The sequence below is a fragment of the Mirounga leonina genome, unplaced genomic scaffold (assembly GCF_011800145.1).
Source record: "Mirounga leonina isolate KUSES-001 unplaced genomic scaffold, KU_Mleo_1.0 Mir_115, whole genome shotgun sequence".
Taxonomy (NCBI): domain Eukaryota; kingdom Metazoa; phylum Chordata; class Mammalia; order Carnivora; family Phocidae; genus Mirounga; species Mirounga leonina.
The window spans coordinates 99,968,762-99,982,008 of record NW_023270268.1 but is presented as its reverse complement, the minus strand read 5'-3'; positions in this window follow the sequence as shown (position 1 = coordinate 99,982,008).

Genomic DNA, 13,247 nt, shown 5'->3' with positions numbered 1-13,247 from the left:
AGGCACACAGCAGTGGAAAAGAGGTGCCAACAGGAAAATCCACTAGCAGACTATTGTATAGTTCATATGAGAGATTATGGTAGCTTGGTCTGGGGAGATAGCATTAGAAATTGTGAGAAATGATCAGACTCATGATGTAAAGGTAAAGTTAGCAATATTTGCTTAAAGAGTAGATGAAATATATGAGCAAAAGAGGAGGCAAGGCTATCTAAAAGATGTTTGGTCTAAACAATTGAAGGATAGTTACCAATTGCTGATCTGATTAAGACTATGGAAATAGAAAGGTTTGGGAAAGGATCAGTTCAATTTGGCATGTTAAGTTTGAGATGCTCATTAGACATCCAAGTGGATATGTTAAGTAGGCAATTTGTGTTTATAAGTTTGAAAATCAGGGATAAGTCCAGGTTGGAGATTTACATTTGCAATCCATAAGCATTCAGATGGTACTGAAAGCAGAAGACTAAATGAGACCACTAAGGAAATAATAAGAAGAGAAAATCCATTCAAGAACTGAATTCTGGGGCGCCTGGATGGCTCAGTCATTAAGCGTCTGCCTTTGGCACAGGTCATGATCCCAGGGTCCTGGGATCAAGCCTCGCATTGGGCTCCCTGCTTGGCAGGGAAGCCTACTTCTCCCTCTCCCACTCCCCTTGCTTGTGTTCCCTCTCTCGCTGTGTCTCTCTCTGTCAAATAAATAAATAAAATCTTAAAAAAAAAAAAAGAACTGAATTCTGGGGCATTCCAAAATTTATTTTGATTAGGAAAATGAAGAGAACCGTAAAGTGAGACTGAGGTTGAGCTAGGATGAGTTTACTGTCCTGGGAGCCAAGTGAAGGAATTGCTTGCAGGAGAAAAGTGATAAAAACTGTGTCAACTTTACAGAGAGATGAGTAAGGTGAGAACTTAGAATTATCTGTTAGATTTAACAGTGTGGATGGAGATTATTTGTGACCTTGTCAAGAGCAGTTTTAGTGGAAAAAGGGGGAAAGGAGTTAGAAAAAATTCTTATATTGATAGGGTTTATAAAAGATATATATAGAAGCATTAACATGTTTGTATTATGATAACAGTGATATAGTACAGAGAAAAAAATTGTTACTGTGCTTGTGAGAGGAGAATTCTGAATCAATGTCCTTGGGTAAGTGATTAGCCCTTGTTAGGAGTAGGGAAATGTTGCTCCATCTATCTATCTATCATCTATCTACCTATCTATCTATCATCTATCTATCATCTATCTATCTATCTATCTATCTATCTATCTATCTATCTATCTATCTATCATCTATCTATCATCTATCTATCTATCTATCATCTATCTATCATCTACTTATAATAGGAGAGAAGCCATAATATATGGATAGGTAGATGGTAGATGTTTTAGAGACTTGTAACAATTTATTTTTATTACATCTATTTTCTTAGAGAAATATGAAGCAGGGTCATCTAGTCAAGAATGCAGATGGTGGGGGAGGTTTTTTATATTTGAGGAAAGAAGACATGAAGTAATTATTTAGGAAAGTGGTAGTGGTAGAGCAATTGACTCTAGAAGAAAATAATTAGTTGCACAAAGTTAAGCTTATATAATACAAATTGTCCTATTCAATAGATGTCTCTTTCAAATCATATTTTATCACCATAACTACTTATACATGCAAATGAAGTCTTCAAAGCTATCCTTTTCTCCTAGAAACTCTGAAACCCATTGCTTTGCTGGTTTGTATTTAAATATAAGTTCTAAATACTTAAAGTTGAATCATAACACTAAACTATGGGCATGACTAGTTTAATGCCACCCCCACCAAAAGGAAGACAAAGACAAATGAGAAATCAACGGCAAAGGTACTGCTATGAGAAATGTGCAACATCTGCTCAAGTTCAGTCAACGATGGATGAAGACCATAGTTTTCTTGAACAATCTAATATTTTTCTGCATTATTTCTCACTCATTTACTTAATATTCTCCTGCTGACCCAGTTAGTCATATCTCTTAATAAGCCGATTATAGCTATTAAATTTGACTTATAAGATTAAAAGAAAATTAGAAGCATGCAACCATTGAGCTTTAATTCTTCTTCTTCTTTTTTAAAGATTTTATTTATTTATTCGACAGAGAGAGAGAGACAGCTAGAGAGGGAACACAGCAGGGGGAGTGGGAGAGAGAGAAGCAGACTCCTGGCTGAGCAGGGAGCCCGATGTGGGGCTCGATCCCAGGACTCTGGGATCCTTTAATTCTTCTTAATAAAAAAAAATAATCCATGGTTTGTCAAAACCTATGGAATGGTATGCCACAAAGAGAGTATTCTACTGTATGTAAATTAAAAAAAAAACAACAAATATGGGGGAACCCAAAATGGAATACAAGCTGTAACAAATACCCTGACTTATTACAAATGAATTGCATAACAATAATAATGGAGAAGAAAATAAATAAACTAAGAAACTTTGAAAACAGTATTTTGACTAGATATAGGCTTAAGACAAAAGGAATGGTACAGGAATACTGTGCTCTGTTGCAGTTTCTCACAGGGTCATGGATTAGTCATTTGAAAACTATTTATGTACAGTGTAGAACAAATAAGTGCCTATACTGTAGATAATGAGAGCCAGGTTCTCCTGTCAGAAAAAGAAGTTACAAATAAGGAAAGAGTGAAAACCAGAATAAACCCTGTGGTATAATCAGAAATATTAGATAATTTGTGGTTTAAAAAATACATATACATATAGATAAAGAAATCAGTATTTATGTATGTGGATGAAGGATATATGAATGCCATGTATGTGTGTGTATATAGACATGTGTGCATGATTGCATAATCTCCTAGCACTGCCCCCTAGAGGTATTAAAATAAATTACACCCAAGTAGAAATGAATACACACCTACACTCTAATCTTGGCTTCTGAAGACCATTTTCAAAAAAAAGGAGCCAGAGTTTCGTGAAGTGGTTGGTTACAGAGCTGGAGAAAGGAAAATTCAAGATGAGTTTAGAGCATTTGTAGTGCCAGAAAATGCTCAATAAAAAATAGAGACACATCAAAAAGGCAAAGGAGCCAACCTGAAAGAACTCTTAATTGCAAAGTTGGGACGGATTGAGTAACAAATAATACTATTAGATTATAACCTCTAGAATAAAATATTCATGATGTAAATAAATAATCGGATAAATTAATGGAGAAGATAATGTTTCCTTACTAAAGAATTGCAGTTAATGTAGAAGAAACAAGAGGTATAAAAAATCACCATTTGAACAACACAGTAGTAGTTGTTGCATGATGGATGCTAAAAGTAGTAGGTGAAAGTTTGAGGAAAACAGGATATTTACATAGTCCCAAAGTATCCCCTCCTGATATTTATTAGTTACAGAGGGAAAAATAGTATTTTACAATAGAAAACTTAGGTGACACCACCTTGACCAACTGTCAAGGAGAACATTACCAATAATAACAGATATCAACATCATATACTTTAAAAAAAAATTAATTCCAGTGTAGTTAACATGCAGTGTTATTTTACTTTCAGGTGTGTAATATAGTGATTCAATAGTTCCATATATTACTCAGGCTCATCAAGGTAAGTGTACTCTTAATCCCCTTCACTTATTTCACCTATCCCCCCGACCTCCCTTCTGGTAACCATCTGTTTGTTCTCTATAATTAAGAGTCTGTTTCTTAGTTTGTCTTTCTCTCTCTCTTTTTGCCCCTTTGTTCATTTGTTTTGTTTCTTAAATTCCACATATAAGTGAAATCATGTGGTATTTGTTTTTCTCTGACTGACTTATTTCACTTAGCATTGCACTCTCTAGATCCATCCATGTCAACATCATATACTCTTGATATTTTTGTGGTATTCTTTTTTTTTTTTTTTAAAGATTTTATGTATTTATTTGACAGAGAGAGAGACAGCGAGAGCAGGAACACAAGCAGGGGGAGTGGGAGAGGGAGAAGCAGGCTTCCTGCCGAGCAGGGAGCCCGATGTGGGACTCGATCCCAGGACCCTGGGATCATGACCTGAGCTGAAGGCAGACGCTTAACGACTGAGCCACCCAGGCGCCCTTTTTGTGGTATTCTTGCTTAAAATATGTAACCTCAATCAGGAGAAAACATCAGACAAACAAAATGAGGGAGAGTCTACAAAATCACCTTCCAGTACTCTTCAAAGGTGTCAAGGTTATGAAAGACAAAGTAGGATAGAAGAACTTTCAGAGATTAAGGGCAGTTGAGGAGACACAAGAACTAAATGCATTATGGGATTCTCGATTGGACCTTAGAACAGAAAAAGCACATTAACAGAAAAACTGATAAAATTCAAATAAAGTCTGTAGTTTAGTTTTAAAAGTAATAAATTGAAAAAGTCAATTTTTATTTACTTTGGGGCAGAACACACAATGTTTGAACTCTCTCATCTGCCCAACTCTAAGCCCCAGAAGGACAAGGCCTACATACACTGTAGTGGATCATGAAGTATTTGTTGAATAACGACATTAAAATTGAATTTCATCTATGACACTGTGTTATTATGACCTGTTATGAATTCCAGGTCCCCTCTATACGTGCAAATATATTGTGTGCATATAATTTTATATATATGTGTGCATTTTTAATCATATTTTGGCACAGAAAAATGGAGAAGGATAGAAGAATACCCTTTTTTAGTACAAATGATGTATAACTCGTATAAATAAAATGATAATACAGGGTGCCTGGTTGGCTCAGTTAAGTGTCTGACCCTTGATTTCGGTTCAGGTCATGATCTGACTGTGAAGGCCGTGAGATCGAGCCTGGCATGGAGCCTGCTTAAGATTTTCTCTCCCTCTCCCTCTATCCCTCCTCCCACCCCCACTTGGGCACTCTCTCTCTCTCTCAAAAAAAAAAAAAATGATGACACAAGTAGAGATTTGATAAATTTTTCTGTAATATTCTGCCCCTTCCTCCTGTATAAGCACAGTCAACAATAATTCTTAACTTTGAAATAGTAAGCAAGAACTTTGTTCTCTTTCTGTTTTGAAAGATATCTCATATATCATATTTGACATGGGCTGGGAATTAACACAGAGTAACAGCAATTGACAGTGAAATCAATTTCTTTTTTTTTTTTTAAAGATTTTATTTATTTATTTGAGAGAGAGAGAATGAGAGACAGAGAGCATGAGAGGGAGGAGGGTCAGAGGGAGAAGCAGACTCCCTGCCGAGCAGGGAGCCCAATGCGGGACTCGATCCCGGGACTCCAGGACCATGACCTGAGCCGAAGGCAGTCGCTTAACCAACTGAGCCACCCAGGCACCCGTGAAATCAATTTCTAATTAGCTTCCATGCTTACATGTTTACTCATAGGTTGTTACAACAAACAATAAAGAACCAAATAAGTAAAATTTTAATAATACTTTCTCTGGAATGCATTGAAATACTTAAGACAAAACTGTATTTGTCAAAATTTACATTCTTAAAAACAGAACTCTTAGAGAAAAAATGAAAACGGTATCATAAAAACTGTGTGAAGATTTAAATTAATTTTAATTTGAAAAAATTAAGTTCATAAGAGAAAGACAATTAAGGTTTATAAATAAGAACACAGAGGATGGCATTTTCAACCTATTATTTTGATAGAAAATTTCCATATTACTTTAACTTTAAAGATGGAAGTAACATCTTCGTGACTTATTAAAAACCCATTTTCAAAACAGGAATAAGAAAATTAAATAATAGAAATGAAAGCATTATTTTGTAATTTATCGGGTCATTTCTAGTTAATGCAGATCATTTAATTTGCTTTTTACATGGCAAATACAAAGAATCATGGGTAAAAAATAACACTATGTCCTCAAAAATCTAATCAAAATCTCTAAAAATGAGTTATTTACCAACAATGGAGTATTCAACAATAGAAAATAAAATATATTGGTTTTGTCATCAAGTCTCTTTATTTCCTTGAAGCACAAATTTACTTTTCTTTCTGTATGCCCCAAAGCCATTGCATAGACAAGATTTTGTTAAACTATAGATAATGAAACAGATTCCTGGATTACTCACAGGTTTCCTTTTCAAAATTTAACAGTATTTCCTGAGCAAATTCTGGATTAGATTTTGTCTCTAAGTGAAACCAACACACATTGGAAAAGAAAAAAAAAAAAGTCTATCAACCAAGAGTAAGAAGAGGAAACTCATAACTTGTGATCTACAGAAATGAAGGTACCTTTAGTGTCTTTGGCATATTAGTGACAAAAAACCAATAATAAATGGTAAAACATGATAAGTTAATTGATGGGAAAATTTAAATGGTAGCAAGGTGAATATCTGTCAGGTTAGGGAGTGAAGTCAGAAATTTAGAATCAGCAAATGAATCACCTATCCCAGCAACATGAGAATAGGGCTCGTAGAAGCAGATTCAAAAGGTCTGGATCAGTGTGTATGCATGTTGATTTCTTGAAATAGGTCACTGAAGGCTAGTGGCCTAGCCTCAAAGGGGCTGAGTTACATTGTTATCAGAACCCAACTTCAATAGGAAGAAAGCTTTAGAAAACAAATAGAAACCGAGGGTGATCAATTTTCATTCATTGATTTATACATTCAGATATTCAGCAAACAAATAAAATTTTTCCTGGCAGTATGATCTAAGACAATAAAATTCTAATTTTAAAGTAAACCCAAAATCTCCCCAATATTTTTTTCAAAGCTAACATTAAGCTTTAGGGGACTGTTTTGGAGACAGAAATTGCATACACTCTATTATTATATGAAAATATAAGGCATAAATGATTGCAAAAAGCTCACACATAGGAAAAAAATATAATCTACTGTAGGGGTTATTTTAAGATGCAAGGCACAAATGAGTGACTTTTTTTTTTTTTTTAAACTATCTCCTTCCCTTTATTCTTTCCTATTGCTACTCTTTTCCTCCTTCGAATACTAACAGCACTCCCTCCGGCAGCATCAGTTACTCTGAAAGTAACCACTTGTTAGACCCTTAGTTCTCACCCCTAACTTCACAGGAGAATCACCTGAGGCATGCACACACCCAAGGCAAATTAAATCAGAATCTCAGGGAGAGTGAGGTCTTGATATTTGCATTTTAAGAAGCTCCCCTGTTGATTTTAATGTTCAGCCAAGTTTGAAAAACTATCTTCTTAGAAGTCACAAGGTAAGTCAGAAAGTTTTTATCTATTAAACAACTTGCTATGTATTCAGCAACCACCTTAGCATTATGGGCACATGAGAGCAGCTCTGTTGCTTACAAATTTACTGCAGTAAACAATCATTTCTAAAATCTAACTTTGGAAGTAACTCCGGGCTTATGTTTCTTAATTTATCAGTTAGTTACATGCTATACATATGAAATTTGCTATTAACAAAAGTGAAATTCTCTAAGGTTTTGAATTGTTTATTTTTTTCATACATTAAATTTTTACAATAATATCTCCATTGCAATCTGATCTGTTTTTTGATGGGAAAGCAAGAGTTGCAGTTATAGCTGGTAAGATCTGGAATTGTGCACGAACTCAAGAGTGAATTCTTGATTAAGAGCATAGGGTATGGGTTCAGGTTGCATAAATTCAGGTCTTAGCTTTGCAATTTATTAGTAGGGTTTCCTCAAGCCAGTCACCTAACTCATTTCTAATTTCATTTTCTCCAGAAATTGAGATTACTAGTATTCTTACTTTTTCAAGTTGTTGTGAGGAATAAATGACTTAGGGTTCCCGATATACAGCAAGTACTATAGAAGTGTTAGCTATTATTGTTATGTTATAGATTTTCATGTCTTACCATTTTGAAAGGCTATTAATATTTTTTCATATGTTGTAGATATGCATGCTGTGTCAAAAAATGTTATGTAACCATTTGCATTATATTGTTGAAAAATATTTTTTGGGATGTCAAAATATGGGTGTATGTAGGGAGAGTAGGTTATAAATGCAAATATCTGGGTTAGTTTTTTTTTGAAAAAACAGACTGAGACTCACTGGCATAGGCCCAAAGGAATTTGAGAAAAGATAAATTGGTGTGGGCTGGTATACTTCACTGAATACTAAGCGAAGAGGGAAGGAGTTGAGCTAGACATTGAAAGCATGTGGAATTTGAATAGTCAAGGAGGAAATGGGAAGTGGATTGCTGATGAGCCTCAAAAAAGTAGGCTCACTATGAAACATAATAAGAATTTGACCAGGTGTCACCTTAACCTAAGATTCTGTGTGTGTGTGTGTGTGTGTGTGTTTTGTTTTACCTTGATAATATGGAAAGTATCCATGTTACCTACTCATTTACAAGAAGACAGTTCTTCAGCATCTGCCCAAATTTCTTTCCACTGCAACTGACAAAACATCAGTATATCCAAGATCAGTCAGCCATATTATGATGAAATGTACTACTAACAGTAGATTTCCTATATTATGACATTCAAAAGAGCATTCTTTATAATTAAAAATACATGTAAGAGCATCATTATCATTACTGTCATTTTTTACCATAACGAGAAAAGTATCCTTTGTTTAGCCACCTGGAAACTTGAATTTTCCGTTATTGTAAAACATTATTTCTTTAATGCAGTGATGTTTATTGTGAAGACACCCAGTACCAGGAGTTCTAGTCCTGACCATGACTTCTCTATCTCCTTAACAGATATGTAATTTATTTAGTATCTTAGCTTCCTTATCTGAAAAATAGGGGAAATGAGATTATACAAACAACTCTTGCAGGGTTGTTGGAAAGGACCAAATATATAGTGCTCTAAGATGCTCTGTGAAAACTGATAAGTGGGTTTACATGCGCATATATTTATATTTTTTTCTATCAAGTTTAGAAATAGTAATATTCTAGTGTTTCTAGTTTTGGTAATATTTTGTATTTAATGAATGTATTCCTCATTGTAATCATCATTCTCTGAGTAGCATCTGAAATCGTCTTTGTCTTTTCTTTCTGAATCCCTACCACCTAGGATAGTAATATGTGCCACATTGTTGAAAAAAAATGTTGCTTTTGAATAACTATTAAAGGGACGCCTGGGTGGCTCAGTCGGTTAAGCGTCTGCCTTCGGCTCAGGTCATGATCCCACGGTCCTGGGATCAAGTCCCGCATCGGACTCCCTGCTCCACAGGGAGCCTGCTTCTCCCTCTGCCTCTGCCTGTCTCTCTGTCTCTCATGAATAAATGAATAACTATTAAAATGTAGTGGTATATTAGATTATTTTTGGAGTTGAAAGCAGAAAAGCTGGGTTTAAACCCTAGCTTTTTGCTTATTGGCTCATGACTGGGAAGAATCTTAACCTTTCTGAATCTTCGTTGTCCTCAATCCTTGTTATAAAAACACCAGGTGCAAGTTTAACAAAAACTATTGATTCTCTTCTCTTAAAATACACTCACACACAACTGCATGAAATTTAAATAGGTTCATTGATTCTGTGAAGCCCCTTCATTAACTTATTTTGCATAAAATATCTTTTTATTTACATAATATGTATTGAGCACCTGCTATGTGGCCAGAACTGCTAGGCACTGGGATACAGCCAGGAACAATAAAGGCATGCTGTATACTTTTGTGACTTTTATGATCTGTGGAGGGTAAATAGCCACTAATAACTAATGAATAAGAATTGCCATGAGGGAAAGGAATGTAGTTCAAGCACACTGAAAAATTGATAATCAGGAAAGATTTCCCTGAGAACATAATAATTGAACTGAAATTTTAGGAATGAGTAAAGGTTAATAGGCAAGGGTGAGAGTGGGGAAAAAGTAATCTAGGAGGATGGAATAACATGTGCAAAGTCCTTGTGGCAAGAGTGTGATCTGCAAGAGGAAATTTTAAAAGGCTGCTTTCCTAGAGAGCAGAAAGCAAAGCTGACTGAGGTGAGGATGGAGGTAGGAATGTCCTTGATTGATGCATTAAGGATTTTAGTCTATCCTAAGAGAACTGAAAAAGAAATCTCTAAAGTTCTTCCTCATGCCAAATTTACACAGTAAATGAGGTAAAAAATTAATGAAGCGCTTTGAGACCCTTGGAAAAAAAAAACTTCTATGTTGTTTCCTTGCAAATATTTTCTATGCTGTTTTTAACAGCTTTCAGGATAATAATATTTAAAACCATTTATCTGAATGAATGTTGGTTTTTTTTGGAGCTTTTGCAAACTTCAAAATGGGAAGAAAACATTTTTACATTCTAGAATAGTCATTTGCAAATAGTAATAAAGGGAAAATAGATTAGTAATTAAAAATAAATAAATAAAAATACAAGTTTTGTCTAGAATCCCCCTTCCACCACTTCCTTCTTATTTTATGTAACTGTGATTCTATTTTCCATAAATCCATTAGAGAAGTGCATATAAACATAGTCATTTTATAAAAATATTCATAAATTAAACCACCACTATTTAATTAGTCCCCACTCACACATCCCTCTTAGTTTAACATAGCATTTATCCTAACCCATTACATCAATTAATCAACAGTTGAATAAATTTCTTGCTAATGTGCACACACACATATCTATTACTGTCTATTATCTATCTACCTTCATCATCCAAAATATTATTAAAAATGCAAGTCAATTCCAAATTAAAAATGTAAAACTTAGAACTGATGCATGGTTTCAGGAAGTCTAAGGAAATGATTCTGGGAATGTTCTGACATCTCAGACAAAATATCAAATAAAGATATGATAGCAGTTTATACTTAACAAACATTATGTATTAGGCATTGCTCTGAGATATATACTTATTTAGTCTTCACAACAAACCTATGAAGGAGGCACTTTAATCTCTATTTTTAGATGGAGAAAAGAATTCACAGAGAGGTTAGTAACTTGTCTCTGCAACTGAATTCAAAGGTGGATGTTTTCAAATGCAGGTAATCTGAACCAGAACACACAGCACTCTGCTGTCTCTTGAATTGGCAAAATTAAACCAGTTCAAAGCAAAGTAAAAGAATAATGATACGATTGGTATTTCTAAGAGAATGACTTGAATATCAAAGAATTAGAGAGGGCTATTGGAAAAATTGATAAGGTCCTTGTTGAAATGACCATTTTTGTGATTGTGTTTTAAAAGTTTAAATTTAAGAATATTATATTCAGCTAATATGAAATTTGGCTGGAATAATCACATATAAACAATTTATGATTTCCAAAAATTAATGTACAGCCTATATTCTGTTATATATATGAGAAATATATGATATTCTTTTAAATATAAAACTTAGTAAAATTTGTGAAGTCCTAAATAAAGAGTTTTTTCACTATTTACCTGGAAATTTTGGTTGATATTTGCTCTGAATAGTTTTGTTTGGTTTGCCTTCAAATGTCCAGTCCTCTACTTACTTAGTTTAGCTCCTCATTGCATGAAGTATTTGTGGAATTCAGTACACTGCCTCCCTCCAGAAAATCTAAGGAATGACATTCCTTTTCCTATCATTGGTAGTCCAGATATATATTCAGGCCTAGCTAATCATTCACTACTTTATGGGACTTTCAATCTTGAGGGAGTAATGTGAAGTGCAGGTATAATTGAGAAGATATTTATTATGATGGTATGGCTGCAGGAGAGCCTGTATCAAGGGTCTAGCAGCAGCACTGGTGACTGCTTCCAATGACCATAATGGGCAAAGAAGTGACAGTATTACCATCAGCAGTGTTTGACTTGGCTGCACCTATGGGGTAAACTTGGTGACGGTTTTTGGCTCAGTCATTCTCCTTTGGGTTTTGTCCATTTTTAAATCCTTAGTAGCCTCCAAGAAGCATACACCAGATGGGTGAAGATGTGGAAAGGATTTAATAGGGGGAAAATGCCTGAGAAGGATGAAGAAGAGGGAGGAAGCAGCAATAAAGCAGGAAAGCCTTTAGACTGTGATGGGGATCTGATACCCATGAAAAGAGAGGGAGAAGAAGGACAGGACTGGATATTCCTGAGTTTTGGTCAGGTCAGTGGGATGTCCCTAAGAAAAAAATGCACATTATAGAAATCCCACATTAGGCAGAAATAGCCCAACTTATCTATAGTACCTTTGCTAGGCTCAGTCATTATCTGGGAGCAGCTTGGAGGGCACATGGTCTGATGTGAACATTGGGGTAGCTCCAAACGTACATTTTCATGGCCACCACATTGAGCCACCATAGTTTTTGTCAATTCTATAAACTGTTGGGACTATTCCAAAGACATTCTTTTTGTGCTTAAGTTATTCAAGGTCTTTTCTTTCATCCTTTCTTTTTACTGTTGGCCAAGAGGACCAACTTGTATCATTTAATGAAGTCTGCCTTTAAATGGTTTTTTACTGGTACCGGTTATTATTGAAGATCGACGACTTGTTACCATTCATGGACTTAAATAGCTAAGTTTTGTCTATTGTATTTCCCTGTAGTTCATATTTCAAGTAAACATTTCATTACACGGTTTCTTTAACATTGGCTTCTTGAAGAGATTTCTCAGTTTTCTTAGGTAAAGACCAAAATCCAAAACATAAATTCTTACATGGTCTGATGATCTGGGTCTATTTGCATCTTCAGTCTAATCTGGTACCATCCCTGCTCCCTTCATTCGCTTTTCCCAACACATTGCTGTTTCAGTTCCTTCCAAGTTTTGTGTTAGTTCATGTCCTCCAGGAAGCAGATGCCAAAACATGACTAGATCTACAAGTGATGCTTGTGAAGGATAAGGGGGAGGGGGCCAGACAAGCAAAGGAGAGCCCTCAAACTGCAGCACAGGTTTAATGCCTGTGAAGGAAGGGCACAGGAAAAGTCAAAGATTGCAGAACAGTTCCAAGGTTTCACTGAGACCAATAAGGGATCCTGGAACCAAAGTCTTCTATTAAAAGAGTCCTATGTCTCACAGAAATGGTCCTGCATCAGAATTCCCAAATGTGCTTAGAACCTGGCCAGGATCCAGAAGGGGAGAAGCTAGGTCTGTCAGTCACTTCTGCTACCTTCAGTAGTAGACTTGAGAAGCTCATTTTGATGACTACCATGTCTACCCCTTACTTTAAACAGATCTATTTTTCCATATAGGTTCAGGGAACAGCCTTTTCATAGTTCCTTTGGGCTTTTATTTCTTAAAGACAGCACAGATGAGGAAGGTTAATGGGAAGAACTATGACCTATATTTCTGTATTTGTCTTAGGTCTACAACTGATGCTAGTTGCTAATTTTCATTCTCTTGCTAATTTTCATTCTACATCTCTCTCATCTTCATCCATCACGTGGACACATCATAGAGATCTGTCACAGTGTGATCCAAACTTCCACTCTTCAGTGGTTTGAGCCTTTGGCAATCAAATGC